Source organism: Felis catus, chromosome C1, assembly GCF_018350175.1.
Source record: "Felis catus isolate Fca126 chromosome C1, F.catus_Fca126_mat1.0, whole genome shotgun sequence".
NCBI classification, from domain to species: Eukaryota; Metazoa; Chordata; class Mammalia; order Carnivora; family Felidae; genus Felis; species Felis catus.
In genome coordinates this window covers 51063006-51084135 of record NC_058375.1, presented here as the reverse complement: position 1 = coordinate 51084135, position 21130 = coordinate 51063006, and the positions used below count along the sequence as shown (strand labels likewise).

Here is a 21130-nt window from a genome sequence, read left to right as displayed (position 1 = left end):
TCGCCCTGAACTCTTCCTTCTCTCTACTGGACTTTTGTTTAAAACAACCCAACACAACTTCCTCCTTCTTTATAAAATAATGTTCCTCTCTTTCATTTATTGGACTTGCCTATGGTTTTGCTGTATATTACTCGTCCTGGATTGAAATTCTCTGCTACTCCCAATTAAACCCATTTTTGCTGATAGAAGAACTGGCAGTTTTATTTTAAAGGTTAACACCTTAAATGGCAACAACGCACTAGAGCTGAGTGGCAGCAGCCCCTTCACTTGGGCAGGAGCCTAGAGCTACCTTCAAGCTCACCACAGCCCCCACTACTCCCTATTACTTCCCAGTACTAAGGCCAAGCCTCTGTTGCCACTTATTGTGGCTCTTGGACTATTAATTTGCTCTTAGTGGAGCCCTACTAGAAGCAACCCTTTATAATAACCATGTTTCCATCAAAACGGGGAAATGAAAGTTCCAGAACTTGTCCCTTGCCCCAAATTCTCTCCCCCTTCAGGGTCTTCATGTCAAAAGTGCAACCCCTTTCGTTCAGCTTTACCGTGTGCCAACTGGCTCTTTGGAAGGGGTGTGAGCTGAGCCAGAGCTGGGATCTAGAGTCCCGCAGTCTCTACATCGACCCCTTCCATGCCTGTTTGTCCTCACCTATAAAATGGAGCAGTGCCACCTTTTTTTTGTCCTAGGTTGCTTGTGCACAACGTACGGCCCTTGGTGAGCTGATCAGTCACGGTGAGTGACTGAAATGTAAGTGGTTGGAACTGATAAAAAGCATTGTGGGTAATGGCAGAGTGAAGTGAGTGGGGTAAAGCAATGGCTGGGAAAGAAAAAAGCGAGTGGAAAAATAAATGACTAAGGGGAGATAAAAATTCCGTTACATCCATCCCCACCCTGCCTCTTCCACCTCTGCAATGAGAAAGTCCCACTAGGGATGGACATCACCTCACTATACTCAGGATTCTGGTACTAATACTGGCTTCTGCTCCTGGCTTGGGCAAGCTTTACCTTGCGCGATGATGTCTTCCCATCTGTAAGGACAAAAAAATGCCCCAACAGTTGGTTACTGTGGTGGCGAAGATTAACTGACATAAATGTACGTGAAAGCACTTTGGAAATCTGCAAAGCGCTATACACAGTTAGGAGGTTTCGGGTCTCTTTGCAAAAAGTTTTTCCTCCAAACTCTGTCCAAGGCTAAGACCCTCCCCTCGGTTTCGCAATGCTGCCCCTTCCCACACACCAAAGCCCGCGCCGCGTCAGGAGTCTTTTTTCTTCCCCTAGCGAAGGCGGGGACTCGGGTGGTGTTGGCAGCCGGCGACGCCGGCCGCGCCTGGCCAGTCCCGCATCGGCCGCGGTGGGTGTGCCCCACTGGGTGTGCGCCCCGGGCCCAGGCCCAGCCCGCCGGCGAGAGGGCGCCCGAGGGTGTGCGCGCCCTGGGCGACCAGAGTGCGCCAGCCCGGGGGTGCGCGCCCCGGACCGGGACTGTGCACCCGGAGGCTGCGTGCGCCCCGAAGCCGGGGTGTGCGCCGGCCCCAGGCACAGCCGGCCGCCTCCCTCCGGACTTCTGCGGCGCGCCAAGGTAAGGCTCTCTGCGACCCCAGCGCACGCCGCGCGTTGAGTGGGGCGTGCCAGCACCCTGACCCGCGCGACCCGGGTGTTGGCCCCGGCGCTCGGCCACTCTTCTCTGGCTCCGCCGCCCGCCTCGTCCCCTCCCCGCGCCGCGTCCCCGGCTCCCCTTAAGACACAGGCTGCGGCAGCCTGGGCCGACCTGGCGCCCCTGCCTGGGGTCCGCGACAGAGCAGGGAGGGGGCTGCCGGGGCTGCGCGGGCTACCCAAGGGCGGGCGTCGCTCCCCTTCCCGCCCTGACCGGCTCCCGGAGTCCCAGCGCTGGCCAGGGAGGAGACCGGTGGGGAGGGGGAGGCCGCGTTGTCCTTGCGGCTCGGGTGGTGCAGCCCCCGCCCAGAGCTTCCGAGCGGGGCGCTGCGGTCCGGGATGCAGATTGCGGGACTGGGCGCCCTGCCGCCAGCTCCCAGGGCGACCTGGAATCGAGCTCTTAATCTTCTATCTTTCGCAAAAGCCGGCCCCCCAGTGTCTACCCTGGTATCCCTCGGCTCCTGGCTGAACTTTCCAGAGCTCGCGTTGGGCCACGACCTTGGGTGGAGGCAGTGGGGCCGCCCCGGGGGAGGAGGGGCGGGTGCACGGGCAGCCTAGGGCGCTTTCGTTCAGCTGTGGGCCACCTGGTGAGATTCCCTCCTTCTCATCGCTCCCTTGAGGTCAAACCTTTGACCCCAAGTACTTTGTCCCTGTAGAGTCGCCAGTAACTTAGCACAGGAGGTGGAAAGGAGAGCCCAGGGCCGCTAAGCCTGGTCTAAATAAGTGCTTGCTCTGAGCATCTGCTAGGGCTGCAAGAACCAGTGGTTTCAGTTCTCAAGAGATAGGGTGCAGGCTGGGAGGGCTAGGAAGAGGCATTTTCCAGGAAAAGGAAGAGGAGATTCCCCCCTTCCTCAGGATGACCCTCCGAAGCCTGGGCAAAGTCCTGTTGACCATGTCCAGTCAGATGCAGCCAGTGACCAGGTTGAGGCCTGGGGAGAAAGCATCTTGAATTAAACACAGAAGCTGCCTGGGTAAAACCAAATGTGGGTTCTTTCGAACCTTTCAAGACATGACGCAGAAGAACACAGAGCTACACATGGAATCACAGCAGATTCCACTCTGATATTGCCTTTTCATCCTAATCCTCCTGCCCATGTCCAAAACTCCTCCTCCCCGGACCATAAAGTGAGTTCTGGGGAATGTTTAAAGGCCACTGAGAATGGGGGATGGCTCAGGGTCCATTTGGTCAACAAGTACTTGCTCTGTGCCAGGCACGAGGCAAAGTAGCGGAACACAGAAATGAAGAAAACCGGCACTGTCTGGCCTTATGAAGCTTGCAGTCCAGTGGCCAAGACCGACATGAATCAAATCACTCAAATACAGAGTTACAAACAGTGCTGACTTCTTTGAAAGGAAAGGATTAGACACTGTGATTCTGTGATAGGTACAGTAGTTGCTCAGTCAGAGGCTCACAGGAGTTAATTAGTTGAAGAGGATGGAAGCACAGCATGTGGGAAGGCCCTGAGGCCAGTAGCAGAGACCATTAGAAGGACTGAAAGACTATTTACCAAGTGATGACCAGGGACCCATAATATGGACATGCCCTTACTTTAGCATCCCACTGCCTGGGCCAATCATTAATTTTCTTTCTCAGCCGTAATAACAGGCAGCTGGAATCCCCCAGGCTGGGAGGACAGAGGGATAAACTGTCAGGCGGGTGCCAGGCCCGTCCTCACGCACGCACTTACTACCAGCACCTTGGTCAGACAGCCCATGTCCACCCAGAGCACCAAGGGGCAATAGTTCTTTCCTCCAGCTGTTCCCTGTTGCCCACTGTGCTCACAACTTAACCAAGGCCCCTGCCCAACATTTAGGAAGATTCATGTTGGAAGCGGTGGCTCATCCTGAGACTTTTAAAGCTAGAGTGAACTCACTGTCTACAATCCTAAAATTCTTTAGGATGGCTTACGTGGCATTTCCTAATCTGGACCCTTCTGCCTTCCCTGCCCCATTTCTGGTTCTACCACTCCCCCATCTCCCCACCACTGCACCCCCCCAATGAGCACCCTCAAGGTTTTACTCACAATTACACTTCAAACTGTTCCTGGAACACACATCGTCTTTGCACATGCTGTCTTTTGTCTAAAATAGTGTTCCTACATGTTCAGCCAGTGAGTGCACAGCCAGCTTTCAACTTCAACATTAATTTTTTAAAAAATGTTTCTACGTATTTTTGAGAGAGAGACAGAGAGACAGAGTGGGAGCACGGGAGGGGCAGAGAGAGAGGGAGACACAGAATCCGAAGCAGGCTCTGGGCTCCGAGCTGTCAGCACAGAGCCGGACGTGGCACTAGAACTCATACATCACGAGATCATGACCTGAGCCGAAGTCTGACACTAACCTACTGAGCCACCCAGGCAGGCGCCCCTCAACTTCAACATTAAATGTAAGGTTTCCACCACCACCAGCACTGCCAGTGCCGTCACAGAAGGCCTTTCCTGATCAGGTCAATGCTGCCTCGTCTGTCTTTTTGAAGCTCCCTGGACATGCTTCCGTCACAGAGAGTATAAACTGCACTGAACATCAGAAAAGGAGGACTCTTCTGTCATATTTGTGTTTCAAGTCTAGCACATTGAAGGTGTTCAGTAAATGCTTATTGGATAAAAATGGTCCAGGCTAGTATTTCTTAACTTTCTTTTTAGGGAGGGGAGGGAGGGTTACATATTATATCTTGGAGATTCTGATGAAAATTATAGATACTATACTCGCCTCCAAATGCCTGTAACCTAAAACATCTTATATACAATATGACATGATTCACAGCCCTCCCATCTCCCACTGACCCCATTTCCAGAACTTTGGACAGGAAGCAGAGGCCCAGGGAGGTGCAGCAACTGCCTAAGCACCTACAGCTGAGTAACAGCATGCCATCCCCCTTCAGTGTCCCACCCCCTGCACCTCCTCCCAACCCCCAGCTCTTGACTCCCCGACCAGGGCTCCCTCCAGCTCTGTCTGCTTCTCTTAGCCAAATAGCCTCCTTTCATCCCTGGCACCTTGTGAAGGCCACTATTTATGGCTGGAAGATGGATATTTTGGTTTTGCTTCAGTTCAGTAGCAGCCTAAGGTGTGACAGGGAGAAAAATCTTATTATGGGCAGAGTTGACAATTAGGAAGATAGATGGGCCATCTCCCTGGCCTATTTGCTGCCCCTTGCCTGCGATGTTATTACATCTGTTTTAGCTGGAGGAGGGTCACGTGTGCTTCACAGTTATCTTCCGGGCCCTGGACTGAGTTGTGTGGGCCAGGTTTGGAAACCCTCTGGATGGGATCATTGAGATCTGGGACCTAGCTCTTGGTGTTGTCAAAGGCTTCTTCCTATAGAGCAGGCTTGGGAATGGATGAAGAGAATGGGGTTCTTGCTTCCTGCCCTTGGAGCTCTTGCCGGCCTGCTTCCTGCTTTCTGCAACAAAACATCTATTTCAGGTTATTGGGCCAATCAGTACCTTCTTATCTGTGGATCAGGATTTTCACTCATTCAGTAATTCACTCACTCATCAAAACTGCACTGAGTCTCTGCTTTGTATTAGGCACTGTGCTGATTCCAGTTTATGAGGAAGGATCACAGAGTGTGAGCCAATGATAGAAGGCTCTGCTCTGTGGGGGACAAGCAAGGGATAACTCATTCTAATTCAACCCAAACCTTAGGAGGTGTGGTAGGGAGGACAGTTAGGACTTCTTAATGCTGAGAATGTGCCTCTTTTTTTTTTTTTAAGTTTATTTATTTATTTTGAGAGAGAGGGAGAGAGAGAGAGAGAATGGAGGAGGGGCAGAGGGAGAGGGGGACAGAAGATCTGAAGCAGGATCTGCATTGACAGCAGAGAGCCCGATGCGGGGCTCGAACTCACGAACCGTGAGATCATCATCTGAGTGGAAGTCGGACACTTAACCACCCAGGCAACCCTGTGCTCACTTCTAAAACTCCGGTCTCCTGCAAGTTATGTCATCTCTGAGGACTGAATTTTCTTAACTGTAAAATGGGTGTGCTAGCAATCTTGTCTTGTTTATCTCTGGGCAGTCATGCAGATAGTTCTCACATCTCAGATGGCAGATCCACTCACTGCTTCATGGGAAACAGGAGCACTTACACTATAATAATGGCCTGTCTGTGTGTCAAGCTCTGCCACATGTAATTCTCTCAGTAATCCTCCAGACAGTTGTAGTCATAACCCCAGACGTACAGATGAGGAAAATGAGGCTCAGAGAGGTTAAATGACTTGCCCAGGGCATGGAACTAATCAATGATAAGACTGAGATTGACAGATCTGTCTCTGCATATCAGATGGCCAACCACTTTGTGCTGCTCTGTATCCGTTTGTGGAAAGAGGCGTGGGCTTGAAGGCTAGGGCATGCTGGGATCGGAGCCTACATCTGCTGCCAACCAACTGTGTGATCTACAGCTAGATCCCTAACCTCTCTGTGCCTAGGAATGTTAATCTCCCAGACCCAGAGTTTAGACTAAGAGGCTTCTAATAGGCCTTCTGTGAACAGTTTCCAGTCTATATGGATAATATTTCAAAGTAGGATTAAAGGAAAGAAGAGGCCCTCCCACTAAAAATAGGCCTGTCGCAGTTTCTAGGATAAAATAAATGCTGCCTCAAGATTTCAAGTAGATGGTTAATGTGATATGCAGGCAGTTATAGATTGGTGGTGTCTGAGAAGCTGGCTGAATGTTCCTTCTCCAAGGGAAAGAAGTGTATTTTCAAAAGGAATGTCTCGCTGTCTTGCCCAAGCCCTGGGGCCTGGGCCCTGCCCCTCACATAGCTTTCTGGGGACACAGGCATTGTGGGAGAAAATCTGAATTCTCATCTGCCCTCCCCCTCCGTTATTTTTCTCTCAAAGTAAATAAAACTTACTGGCTGGATATATATCTATCTTTCATGTGGCTGTGGTTTTGCCCCCTTTGCGTGGAAGTAGCCTTTGTTGTCTCCTTTGGTATGTATTTCTAATTTGTTGCTCTGACGTTAAGTGACAAGGGGGCAGAGAAATATGGCACTGGGGAGAATATGCTCCACGCAAAGATAAAAGAGCAGCCTTTGGTGCAGATTCCCCTCCGCAGCCTGGTTTTTGCCCAGCAGCCAGAGATGCCAACTCTCAGTGAAATTGATTTTGGTTTTCATAGCAGGGTACCAGGCGGCTGGGCTGTGTGTTTCCAGGTGCTGTGCTCATCTCCATTCCTCACCACTCCACCCCCTTTGGCCCTAGCAATGTAGCCATCCTGCTCTTGGGGAAGGGTTTAGAAGACAGGAATGTCAACTTGGGTGAAAACAACCTAATATGGTCAGGGTCTTTATTATTAGGCACCATACTGAGTGTGTGGGGAGGTGGGGTCATTTTATCAGTAATGTTTAAGTTTTATTTTTTTTAATGTTTTATTTTTGAGGGAGACAGAGCACAAGCAGAGGAGGGGCAGAGAGAGAGGGGAACAGAGGACCTGAAGGGGGCTCTGTGCTGACAGCAGACAGCGAGATGCGGGGCTCAAACCCACAAATTGAGAGATCATGACCTGAGGACCTGAGCTAAAGTCAGATGCTTAACCGACTGAGCCACCCAGGTGCTCCCCCCCCCCCTTTTTTTAATGTTTAGTAATATTTAAGTTTTTTAAGAGATTGGTTTTGTGTATCATTTGTGTGATTTTATTTATTTCTTTTTTTAAGTTTATTTATTTATTTTGAGAGACAGAGTGCATGTGCAAGTGGGGGAGGGACAGAGAGAGAGGGAGACACAGAATCTGAAGCAGGCTCCAGGCTCTGAGCTGTCAGCACAGAGCCCGATGTGGGGCTTGAACTTATGAACCTTGAGATCAAAGTTGGACACTTAACTGACTGAGCCACCCAGATGCCCCTCATTTATGGGATTTTAAACAAATAAGTAATGAAGGCTATCACCCCTCTTCTCCTCCTCCTTAAAAAAAAAAAAAAAAAAGGAGGAGGGTCAGAGAAGGGAAATGGCTTCACCACATGCTGGCCCTGTGAGCCTGAGCATATGACTCGTGTTTACTGAACTTGAACTTTCTCATCTTTAAAATGCTGTTGTTCATACTGGCTCTTCTGATACAGAAAACAGAGATTCCCTAAAGCTGATTCGAATGAATAGGAGGGGAGCTGTCAAATGCAGCACTGATATTTAAGAACAGTCCTGAATGGAAGCCAGGCACCCTCGAGGCTGGGTGGAGGAGGTTCTGAGTTCGAGGCTATTTCACCAGTACAGCTGGTGCCATGGGCTCCACTCAGCACCTGCCCACCCCACCCTCAGCCTACTATCAGAGGGACCTCTCCTTTGTCACTCAGTACAAGTTCCAGGAAGGATCCTGTTGTCTGAGCTCAGTTCTCAGAACACCGAGGCTCTCTTTCTGGGCCATGTCTTGGCTGGTCCCTGGCCAGCCTGGGCACGGGTTGCTATGGAGGCAGGCATCTTCTCTGGGCCAATCAGATGGCCCAGTCCTCCCAATCAGAGGAGGCTCATGTGTACAGAACGTGACCTTTTGGGGCAGGAAGGCCTGTGGGTGGAGATTCCTGGAGAAAGAGGTGAGGGTGAGCTGGAAGTCCAGGATATGCCAAGTACAAAGACTCACGGAGATCTAAGGACCTAACATTCTTAACTTGGGATTAACGGCCCCAAGGAGCTCATGTGTAGAATTCAGTTTGTAAACGTGGTTGGGAGAAAAAAGATAACATCTTTATTTGGCATTGTCTTTGATTATGTGGGTTGTAGGCAACAAACCATAGTGTATTTGCAGTACCTGGGAAGTTGTCACCGATAGAAATCACCAATCTTTTCTATTTAAAAAAAATTTTTTTAGTGTTTTATTTTTGAGAGAGAGACAGAGTGTGAGTGGGGGAGGGGCAGAGAGAGGGAGACACAGAATGGAAGCAGGCTCCAGGCTCTGGGCGGTCAGTACAGGGCCTGATTCAGGGCTCAAACCCATGAACCGTGAGATCACGACCTGAGCTGAAGTCGGCCACTTAACCGACTGAGCCACCCAGGCGCCCCTAGAAATCACCAATCTTTTCATATCACATTTGAACTGCTGCAGATAACTATTATTTATGCCTGTTGCAGCTTTGAAATTACAGCCGTTATTACACCCAGTGTTAAAGCTTGTTATTTAATGCATTAATAAAGAACGTATGTTACTATATTACATTCATTTTTTAATTTAAAAAACATTTTTTAACGTTTATTTATTATTGAGAGGCAGAGAGAGACAAAGTATGAGCATGGGAAGGCAGAGAGAGGGAGACACAGAATCCAAACAAGCTCCAGGCTCTGAGCTGTCAGCACAGAGCCCAACGCAGGGCTCGAACTCACAAACCGGGAGATGGTGACCTGAGCCGAAGTCGGACGCTCAACGACTGAGCCACCCAGGCACCCCTTTTTAAAAAAATTTTTTTAATGTTTATTTATTATTGAGAAACAGAGAGACACAGAGCATGAGCATGGGACGGGCAGAGAGAGAGGGTCATTTTTTAATTTTAATAATTATATGTCAGTATAATTGAGTTTCTTTGTAGTCAAGCTGTACATTTTATTTTCAATATTTGAAAATGTTCTGAGAAAGGGTCCATTGTCTTCATCAGTCTGCTAAAGGGGTGCAAAAAGACTCTCTGACAGGAAGTCAGTAAACTTTAGTTCCCAATTTCCCACACTCCCTAACCATAATCTTTCATATACTCATCTATCTCTGTGTAATTAGTGCCAGGCATTCTTGGGCAGTAGTAAATTTCATTTACTAGTTTGGCATATTTGCAAGAGCACATAATTTGCAGTTTGGGTAGAAGGTTTTGATGTGTATCCAGAGGTTAATTTACAAATTGCAGGCACACATGGGCAACTGGTTAGATGATTCCTATCAGCCCACAAACCCACCAGCTCATATGTTGATTGCTTGGTCCATCCCATGCAAACAAGTCCATTGAAACAGTCACAGAATGGACCGTTGTATTCTTGAGAGGTTAAGGAGCTTATAGGCTAATTGATGAATCACTTGATCAAATGCAAGCTAGAGTCCTTAGGAAGGAGAAGGAGCACTGGGGGAAGAGGCTTTGAAGTGGGTTCTGCAAGGGAGGGAAGGCAAAGGAAGCAGACAGGAGGAAGGAGGGAGTTAGGATGTAGGGGGACTGGCCAGATGTCGATTTTGAGGAGGAAGCATGGAGAGAGGGGAGCCCACTGGAGTACATTAGAATACTGGTTGGTTTTTTGCTATCTTTTATTGAATGTTTAATATGTGCCTGACCCATGTCAAGCCCCTTAAATATAGTTCTTCAGTCTTTACCAACTACCCGATAAGGTGTGACTATTATTATTCCCATTGTATTGAGTGAGAAAACTGAAGCTCTAAGAGGTTAAATACATACTCTAGGTCACAGAGGGATTAAGCGGTGGAGCCAGGAGCTCAGCCCAGATTTGGCTAATTTCAGAACCCAGTGCTCTCAAAAACCACTATATACAACCACAGAAGAGTCTGTTTGGAAAAACTATGGCTGCCATTTTGTTTCAGTAAGAAAGTGCTTACTGCCCTTGCTTGTCTTTCCCATTGTATTCTCCAGCCTTTTGCCTGTTCTGTGTGCACACCTCCTCCCTTTCCCTCTTTACCCTTGCTCCTCTCACAGACACACATGCTACATCAGTGAGGATAAAAATAGAGAGCAAAAGCTGTGAGGTCAAGCAGAACCGGGTTCTAACACTGGCTCTGACACCTGGCTAATACCATGCCGAGCCTCAGTTTCTATCTGTGAAAAGGAGGTAATGATGCCTTCTTCATAAATTGGCATGAGCCCTCTAGTGCTTCAGTACCATTTTGGATAGTTGTTTCCATTTGGGTGACTCCAACCTCTACACTGGGTGATGATGGTCCCTGTCTCTTTGCCACATGGGCTTCTCTGGGAGGGCTTCCTTGAACCCCTCAAACCTGGCCGATGGGCAGCAGGCATCACTACTTATAGCTGTCAGCTCTGGCCTGTGGGGAGAATTCAGGAGTCGTACTTGTGAGGCTGTCCCCTCTAGCTAGAAGCTCCCTCTCCCCATCCCTTGGGCCGCGTCTGGTCTGGCCTGGAGAGCCCTGATAAAAGCAAATGAACAGTATCCTTCGATCCCCTTTTCAGGACCAATCTTGGCACTTGTTCTAGGTCCCATCACCTAGAGCTTATCTCTGGGAAACCTCCCTGGTTACCTACACCACCCCCCTCGTCTTACAGATGAGGACCAGCAAGGGCAGGTGTCAAGCCCTGGTGGCACAGGGAGTGACCTGGGGTGAGAACCCAGGCCTCCTGCAGTAGCTTCCTGCCCGGCCCTCACACTAACACTGAGAGTGTCTCTTCCACGTTGTTAAGCAGGCTACTATTTTTGGGTGAGGGGACATCCGTGGAGCACCTGAAATTACCTTCTGCTTTTTCTTCCTTGCCCCACACTTGTGCCTGCTTTGGGGCTGGCCTTCTCTGACCTAATCTTCTCTCTCACTCTACCCCCAAGTCCTTGGCCTTGCCAGCTGCTGAATGGAGCCCCGTGTTAGCCAGGCCCGTGGGTGGCCGCCTTCGGGTGATGCCTGGTGTTGCCAAAAGGCTCCTGCCCTGAGAATTCTGCCCACTGGCAGGGCTGAGGCCTGAAATTCCTGGCATTGGAGTCATTCCTTTGATTACTTTGTCTTCTCTAAAGAGCTATTGTTAAAATGCTAGCATGTTACCCTGAAGGGGTGAGCCTGTTAACTCACCACTGTGGCCTAGTCTGGAAGACTGGAATGGCCTGGGCCTTTGTTAACTCATATCACCGCCCTGTCCCTCAGTTTCTTATCTGTAAAATGGGGATGACAAGAAATTGCATTGTAGGGTTACCCCAAGAATGAAATGAGATAGTGCACTTAAAGCACTGGGCACATGATAAGTACTCAATAAAATTAGCTTTTTTTTTTCTTCTTCTTCTTTCATTCTAAGGCAGTAGATTATTTATTTTTTTTAACAAAACTTTTTGAACGTTTTTATTTATTTCTGAGAGAGAGACAGAAACAGAGACAGACCGCGAGTGGGGGAGGGGCAGAGAGCAAGGGAGACGCAGAATCTGAAGCAGGCTCCAGGCTCTGAGCTGTCAGCACAGAGCCGGACACGGGGCCTGAACCCACGAACCATGAGATCATGAACTGAGCTGAAGTCGGATGCTCAGCCGAATGAGACACCCAGGCGCCCCTAAGGCAGTAGATTATTTGGTCAGTTCTCTGGTTTAAGTCCTGGTTCTTATCAGTTTTTGGGTTTTTTGTTGGTGTTGTTGTTTAAGTAATGTGGTCTCCTTTTAAGGTTTTTTTTTTCTTCCCTAATTATAAAATGGCTTTGAACTTTATCTTCTTGTCTTTAAAATGGGGTAAAAGATCCTATCTTACTGGTTCATTGAGAATTTACTGAGCTAAAGTACCTGCGGATGCCAGGCCTGCCAGGTCTACTCAGTGAGAGCCTGGTATTCTGTAATCCTAGAGACAGGGATCGGAAGCACCTGGGGGTTGGGGGGAGGTTCTGGGTGGGTCACTAAGTGAGATGGGAGACAAAGAGGGAGGAGAAGGGGGAGCAAAGGGGACCCTGCTCCTCCACCCCAGCTGCTTGAATGTGGAGTCTAGGTCTCAGGGGACCTGGGAATGCTATCCCAGCTCTGGAACAGGATGGATCCTGTGACCTTTCCCCAGATCTTCGGACTTCTAGGCTTGTACTCGGAGGTTCCGAATTCCCTGGAGGAATGGCGTCCTTGGCCTCCCTCCCGGCTTGACTTTGGTGGAATGGTGGTGACGAGACCAGAGTTTTCCTTAACCCCCTGATCTCACGGTGGCTGTCAGTAGGTGCTGTAAACTGCTCCTTTGAGAGGGCAGTTAGGCTTTTGAAAACGTCAACCCAGGCTAGAGTCTCTGCAGTTTCTCCTGAAACCAAGATGGTTCTCTTTGGCCTGGGTCAGGGAGAGGGTGTAGGAGCAGGAACATCCTGGCCCAGCCTCCTGGCCTGTGAACGAGGAGGGGCTGTGTTGAGTGGCAGTGTCACAGGAGTTTTCTAGCAATCCACAGAGCAGAAAGCCTCACTTCCAGGGTTCTCTGAAGGAAGATACTCCTTTCTCCCTTGTCTACCCTGGGCAGTGAGGATTGTAGTCTGTCCTCCCTGCACTGGCCCGCTGTGAGCTTCTCCAGTGTGCTTTCCTGCCAGCCTCTGGGGAAGGCTGATCCCCAACATCATCCGTCATAACGGAAGTTATCCTTCCAAAGCAGAGACTCACTGATACAGAAAATCACTTTCCCTGAGGCTGGAAGCCAGGAGCAAAGAACAGAGGTGAATGCTGATTCCTGGGACCTTGACACCAAGCAGCAAGCTGCCACCTGCTGGCCCCACTCTGGTGGGGAGGGAGTATGAAGGGGGTATAACTCAAGCTTTCCCATGTATCTGCTTTTGGGCTGCAAAGGAGCCAGCATCAATTCCAGCCCAGAAGTGGGGCTCGGAACCATGCGCTTTATTATACCTAACGTTTGTTGATTACCTGTGGGCTATTACTATCCCTTATTCCCTCCATCCCTTTTTCTTCCCTCTCTCCCTCCCTCATTCCTTCCCTCTCTTCCTGCCATCCAACAAATACGTACTGATCACTTACCCTGGACCAGGCACTCTGCTAGGAAGGGAGCTTATAGTCCCAACAGAAGAAACAAAGAATCAGATAGCTAATTATATTTGATGAGTGCTCTGACAGATGTTCTTACAGGGTGCTATGGGAGCACAGAAGTGTGGGGAGCAGGGGGACCAGTCCAGACTGGTGTGTGGAGAAGGGAAGATGCTGGTAGGTAAAACTGTCTTGGTTGAGTAGGAGTTACCAGATGGAGAAGGAAGGAGGAGGAGGATTCTGGATAGCAGGAACAGACAGAGGTGTAGAAGATGGGCAGGGAGACAGTATATATGGGAAGCTCAGGGCGATCACTTAGTCACTGAGTTTTGGTTTTCTGTCCTGTAAAATGAGGATAATAGTACCAAGGTCACAGCTGGCACACACACAAAAACATCCTTCCTTTTTACCAATTTATGATCTACCAGAAAGACTTAAACATGCAGAAATAATGGCAACGAGAGGCAGAATGTGAAAAGTGCCAAAATCAATGGAAATGCAGTGGAAGGGAAGTAGCTTTTGGAAGAAAGCCTTAGACGATGGACAATGTTAACTGAGATTAATATTTAGGATTAGGAAGAGCTGGTACCATTTAGGCAGATCCTTGAAGGATGGAAAAGACACTGGTAGAGAACTCAGGAAAGGGCATCTAAAAGGTTGGTGCGTTGCAAACCCAGGCACAGAGGTGCTCGGGCACAGGGTGAGGTTGTGAGGGGCAGAGGAGCTGGGGACGAGCCTGGAAAGGTGGGCCGAGGTCACATCAATGCCCAGCTAGTGGGCACATGGGCAGCACTGGGCCTGCATGTGGGTTTTATTTGACCTCCATAGTGTTTACAAAAAGAAAGAAGATTTATGTAAACATTTAAAAAGCAGATTTTACATAAATCCACATTCCAGCTTCTTTTGGAAAAAGGCAGGACTGGTGACATGAGCCGTGAGTTAATCCCCATATAGCAGCACCCCCCCCCCCCACCCAAGAAGGTCAGTGGTGGACATTCAGATATCATGGCTGCCCTCAGTGGCAGATTGATAACCCACCAGCCAACTAGCTTGCCTGGTACCTCTGCCATTCAACTTAGTCTCCAATTCATTCAGCGTGTTCAGAAAGCTCCTGCTGAAGTGCTAATTAATTACATGGGAAGAGAAAGAAAATTCTAAATCCTTAACTTTGTATTCCTTCATCAGATGAGGGAATGAATTCTACTGCTCGGGAAAACTTTAATTATGGAGTAATGGTTAGGTGGGGGCAATGGGAAGCCTAATGCATGATGGCTTGGGAAGGAAACTCTCAGAAGTGAAAGATGGGAGCAGACACTTGAAAAGATGGAGATGTTGGGGCCCTGCGGTGAGTCATTTTGACCACTTCACTCAGCCATGGCAACTGGTGTCTTTGCTGGAAGGACCAAACACCTGTCTTTGGCGAGTATTTATTGCATTGTAAGACATTACTACCTTACTTTATTAACGTTTTAAGCTTAAAAAAAAAATTGGACTCTTGAAGGACAAGGTGTTTGTGTGTTTTTTAATTGATAAACTAATGGAAAAGAAAAAATTTCCCATTTTATTTATTTAAATTAAATTTATTTTATTTTATTTTTTTCTTATTTATTTTTGAGACAGAGAGAGACAGAGCATGAGCAGAGAGAGAGGGAGACACAGAATCTGAAGCAGGCTCCAGGCTTTGAGCTGTCAGCACAGAGCCCAACACAGAGCTCGAACTCACAGACTGTGAGATCATGACCTGAGCTGAAGTTGGACGCTTAACTGACTGAGCCACCCAGGTGCCCCTTATTTTTTATTTTTTAAAATTTACATCCAAATTAGTTAGCATATAGTGCAACAATGATTTCAGGAGTAGATTCCTTAGTGCCCCTTACCCATTTATCCCCATCCCCCCTCCCACAACCCCTCCCGTAACCCTCCGTTTGTTCTCCGTATTTATGAGTCTCTTCTGTTTTGTCCCCCTCCCTGTTTTTATATTCTTTTTGTTGCCCTTCCCTTATGTTCCTCTGTTTTGTCTCTAAAGTCCTTATATGAGTGAAGTCATATGATTTTTGACTTTCTCTCATTTCACTTAGCATAATACCCTCCAGTTCCATCCATGTAGTTACAAATGGCAGGATTTCATTCTTTTTGATTGCTGAGTAATACTCCATTGTGTGTGTGTGTGTGTGTGTGTGTGTGTGTGTATATATATATATATATATATATATATATATATATATATATATACCACATCTTCTTTATCCATTCATCCATCGATGGACATTTGGGCTCTTTCTATACTTCGGCTATTGTTGATAGTGCTGCTATAAACATGGGGGTACATGTGTCCCTTCAAAACAGCTCACCTGTATCCTGTGGATAAATGACTAGTAGTGCAATTGCTGGGTTGTAGGGTAGTTCTATTTTTAGTTTTTTGAGGAACCTTCATACTGTTTTCCAGAGTGGCTGCACCAACTTGCATTGCCACCAACAATGCAAAAGAGATCCTCTTTCTCTGCATCTTCACCAACATCTGTTGTTGCCTGAATTATTTAGCCATTCTGACAGGTGTAAGGTGGTATCTCATTGTGGTTGTGATTTGTATTTTCCTGATGATGAGTGATGTGGAGTATTTTTTCATGTGTCGGTTGGCCATCTGGATATCTTCTCTGGAGAAGTGTCTATTCATGTCTTTTGCCCATTTCTTCACTGGATTATTTGTTTTTTGGGTGTTGAATTTAATAAGCTCTTTATAGATTTTGGATACTAACCCTTTATCTGATGTCATTTGCAAATATCTTCTCCCATTCTCTTGGTTACCTTTTAGTTTTGCTGATTGTTACCTTCGCTGTGCAGAAGCTTTTAATTTCGATGAGGTCCCAGTAGTTCATTTTTGCTTTTGTTTCCCTTGCCTCTGGAGATGTGTTGAGTAAGAAGTTGCTGCAGCCAAGATCAAAGAAGTTTTTGCCTGCTTTCTTCTCAAGGATTTTGGTGGCTTCCTGTCTTACATTTAGGTCTTTCATCCATTTTGAGTTTATTTTTGTGTATGGTGTAAGAAAGTGGTCCAGGTTCATTCTTCTGCATGTCGCTGACCAGTTTTCCCTTTCCCATTTAAAAAATAATCTTTAGAGTGTGGGTGTGTGTGTGTGAGTGGGTGGTCTTTTGCAATTTGAAAGGTTCAATAAACCTTATTGGAAAAATTTTTTATTAAAAATTATTTAAAAAACCATGCCAATGAGTGGCAAACATCTAAAATAATATAGAAACACATGAAAGGGAAAACTCTGAATTGATAAGAATTGGTGGTTGGGGTTTATGGGACAGTTTGGAGTGTATTGTTTTAGACTTAGCACTACACCTATATGAGTTATAACTATATCCTTATTAGATGTAGGTATAAATTCATATATATATAATCTGGATAGAAACTTTTTTTTAAGTTTATTTATTTATTTTGAGAGAGAGCTTGAGCTTGAGTTGGGGACAGGGAGAAAGAGGAGGAGAGAAAATCCCAAACAGGCCCCACATTGTCAGCATGGAGCTTGATGTGGGGCTCGAACTCACAAACTGTGAGATCAAGATCTGAGCAGAAATCCAGAGTTGGATGCTTAACCGACTGAGCCTCCCAGGCACCCCTATTTATTTATTTACTTTGAGAGAGAGAAAGCATGTGTGAGGGAGGGGCAGAGACATAATCCCAAGCAGGCTCCACACTGTGAACACAGAGCCTGACACAGGGCTCGAACTCACTCAACGTGAGATCATGACCCGAGGTGAAACCCAGAGTTGGAGGCTTAACTGACTGAGCCACCCAGGTGCCTCTAGATAGAAACTTTTTTATTAAAACAAATTTCTTTTAATGTTTATTTTTGAGACACACACACACACACACACACACACACACACACACACACGTGAATGGGGGAAGAGCAGAAACAGAGGGAGACACAGAATCTGGAGCAGGCTCCAGGCTCTGAGCTGTCAGCACAGAGCCCGACATGGGGCTTGAACCTGTGAACTGCAAGATCATGACCTGAGCTGGTTGGACACTCAACCAACTGAGCCACCCAGGCACCCTGATGACACTTCTTTAAAAGTTTTTTTTGAGAGAGAGTGAAAGTGAGTGCACGTGCACAGGCGCGAGAGCAGGCGAGGGGCAGAGAGAGAGGGAGAGAGAGAATCCCAAGCAGCTTCCCTCCTGCTGTCAGTGCAGAGCCTGACTCGGGGCTCAATCTCTGGAACCGTAATCAAGAGTTGGAGCTTAACTGACTGAGCCACTCAGGTGCCCCTGGATAGGAATTTTTTTTAATAAAAATGAGGTTTTACATACTATTCTGCTGTTTTTCTCCTAATACTCTATCTTGAATATTGAAGGTCATTACATCACTTCTATGCATATGTAAAGAGAGTCTGTGATGAGCCTCTGTTTACTCCTCTATAAAATGGGGATAACAATTCCTTTCTTCAAAGGTTAAGATGAGAGTTAAATACAATGCAAATGTGCTTGGCACAGCTTATTGGATACTGGGTGATAGAGCCCACTACATCACTGAGAAAAAGCAAACCCTGCTTACCTCTTGCATTCTTTGGATGGAATTGGGGGAAGGGGAGTGTGAATTACAACTTTTCACAGTGGATTTTTATTCATTTATTTTTAATGTTTTTATTTATTTTTGAGAGAGAGGGAGAGGGAGAGGGGCAGAGAGGGGGACAGAGGATCTGAAGCAGATTCTGCGCTCATGGTGCAGAGCCCAATGTGGGGCTCAAACCCATGAACCATGAGATCATGACCTGAGGCGAAGTTGGACATTTAACCAACTGAGCCACCCAGGTGCCCCTTCACAATGGATTTTAAAAATCCTTTTTTCAGTGCTGAGTAACATTGAAATCTCAAGCTGATGCATTCAGGTTTTGATTAGGACTTTTTCTCTGGACTTACTTTTATTTATTCAGCTGCGGGAAAATTCCTGAAGCCAGGTATGTGGATAGGAAGGTATGTCTGATAGGAAGGCTGTGACCTGTGCCTGCCCTTCATGGGGGTGCCTCTTGCCAGAGGGGAAAGTCAGCCCTTCTCAGTACAAGGGGAGATTCAAACCTCCTCTTTGAACACATCCCCTTCCTGCTACCTACTTGTCTTTTTTCACGCCTCTCCTTCCCCTTCCAGCTCTGGACTATACCCATGCCATGTCCTCCCTTCCTTCCTATAGTCTCCCCTTAACACCTCTTACTTGTGTAAACCCCAACCCTGGATTAAACTTTACTGTCCCCTTTCTCTGATCTTGCCTTGCAACTGATGGATTCATTTTAAATCCATGCCCTTTAACCTCTGCGGCTGCTTGGCCTCCTTCATGTTTATCTCCGTTGTGTCTCATCCAGTCTCCCCATTTACTGCTGTAAACCTCGTCTGCTGTCCTCTGGCCTCCAATCCATTCGTAGGCTCTCCCTCCTAGCACTCGATCTGTTTCCTGCCTTCCTGGGAAGGTGGAGGTCCTGTGGCTTGAACTCTCCCTGCCCCCCACCTCATGATTTGTCCCCATCTTTGCTGTCCTCTCCCTTGCCAGAGCGCAGCCTTAACAACCTTCCCTTCCCGCCTCCAGAAACACTCTCCTTCAAACTGGCTGTGGACTCTGGAGCCAGAACTTCTGGCTTCGAATCTCAGCTCCTCCTACTGCTAACTTGGGGGAGTTACTTAGCCTCTCTGGGCCCACTTTCTTCATTGCACAATATGACTAATAAAATCGCCTCACTGCTATGGTTGCGGGGAAGGTGGCATTTAACTCTGCTGCTTGTGTTAGCAGTGCCTGGATACGCATCGGTTTTTATGCCCCTTCTCTTCCTTGCATCTCTGTCCATCCGTCACCTTGGCTTCTCCCCCTTGGCCTGCAGGCATGCTCACCTTCCTGCGAGCTCACCTTACCCCTCCTATGAGCTGTTGTCCGTTTCTCTCCGGGATTCCACTGAAGCATCAAAGCAGAGCCCCACCTGCAGCTTCTACCATCTTGTCAACCCTTGGCATCTTCCCTCACTCCTCTGAAACTGAGCCCGAGCTCACTGGTTTCCTCAAGATTTACCCACTTTGGATTTCTGGGCCACACGCCACCCTGGTTTTTCTTTCTCGTCGGCTTCCCAAATGTGACTTTCTTCAGGAGTTTCCCTTACACTCCTCCTCTGCTAGCTCTTGCTTCCCACCCCCAGTACCCACATGAATCTGCACCTTTAATCTTTGGGTCTCTCCCCTGTCCCGGGCCCACCTTTTCCACTATCTGCTGGGCCACACTCTCCGGGTGAACCCCTCTCTGTGGGTGAACCCCTAGTCAGGCACTCGGCATGCCCAAGGATGAACGCCCGTTCCCTTATTCCCAAATCTTTTTTCCCTCCTGATCTTTCTAACTCACTGGTTGTCCCTACCACTCTAGTTACCCAGGTTTGAAAGGCTGGGGCAGCTGACCCCTCCCTCTCCTTCCTGATCCACTGCTTGAATGGAGTAAGTGTTCAGCAAACAAAGGGTGAATAACCAATGGATCCCACAGGTTGCCAAGTCCTGCTGTTTTCTTTCCTTCTTTCTCTCTCACTCAATCCCTTTCAACTCCTACTGCAGCCACTGTGATAGACATTTTATATACTTCACCCCAGTGAATCTGTATAACCTGGTAAGGAGGAAATTGTATTTTTCCCGTTTTACACGTGTGTGGACACCATGGCTGGGGGGTTTAGGGAACTTGCCAAACACAAAACGGGTAAGCGGCAGAGCTGGGATTTGAACTCGGACCCACCTTCCTCCAAGTCCACACTCTAATCTTCATGCTGTCCCCTAGCAGTTCTAGTATCAGGCTGTAAGCACTGAGTAAGCACTGAAGCTGAATACTATGCACGTACATGAACACATTTCTCTTGTGCCTATATCGGTTGTGTGTTGGTGTTCTATTTGCCCTACCGCTACCCAAACTCATGGCTGGTTGATTTCAGAGTCTGTTCTTGACCCTTGGTATTCGCTCCTGAAAGGCTTAACTGAGCCCAAGTCCCTGCTGTGAAACGCAAGGGCCCAGAAGTAGGACTGTGAACGTATTTTCAGGTAGGACATGTGTTTCCCTTCCTCTGGGTCTCAGTCTCCTCATCTGTACAATGAGAGAGTTGAACCAGTTAATTACAAAGCCTGTCTGACTCTTAGGCTCCATGAATCAGCTTCACGGTTCTGCCTACCGGGGCCTACTGTGTGCTCAGCACATGAGAGGTATTGCTGGGCAATGCACACAGACCATAAGAAGCATTGCCCTGGCTGTCAAGGAGATGACAGAGTTATTATGGGAGACAAAGCAAACATTCAGGAAACTGCCAACAATGTAAGACATTATATAATTATGCCTCCAATCTCAGATTATATACATTTGTGATGGTTCAATAAAGGAGAAGAAAAGCTTTTGCTCTTTTAAAAGAAAAAAATGCATAAAACGAGCAGTTAGTGAAAAGCATTACGTCTGGCCAGACCTCTTGTCAGAACTGCTATATTCTTCCCTCTCGAAATTATTTGTTCGTTCTGTAAATACTTATTGTCCACTAACGGCCAGGCTCTGGGGACACTACCCCCAGCCACGTACACCTCCCCCGCCTCACTCACTGCAGTCGGAGTTCTATCCAACACTCAGCTTTCATCTGGTTCCTGCCCTGCTGTAGAACCTTTGCTGGTTTCCTACTCTCTACGGAATAAACTGAGCTGACCTCCAGCCTCGCCCTTCCCATCCTCTGCCCCCGCCCTGCAATCTGGGCCTGGTTTGCTGGCCATTCCCCAAGCCCATCACACATACTTTCATGTCTGAGTTAGAAAGCTGCTTCCTCCGTCTGCCCGGCGAGCTTTTATTCATCCTTCAAAGCCCAGCTCAAATACCA

The 21130-nt window shown here is 47.8% G+C and overlaps 1 protein-coding gene across 3 annotated transcripts in view; it reads left to right on the top strand.

The window, feature by feature from the left end:
- Positions 1-1441: 1441 nt before the first annotated feature.
- The window catches only part of KANK4 (KN motif and ankyrin repeat domains 4), a 72651-nt gene continuing 52962 nt past the window's right edge, over positions 1442-21130 (top strand). For all 3 annotated transcript variants that reach the window (XM_023258770.2, XM_023258768.2, XM_023258769.2), the window contains exon 1: positions 1442-1574. The gene's annotated coding sequence lies outside the window, so the exon portion shown is untranslated. The remainder of the gene's footprint in view (positions 1575-21130) is intronic.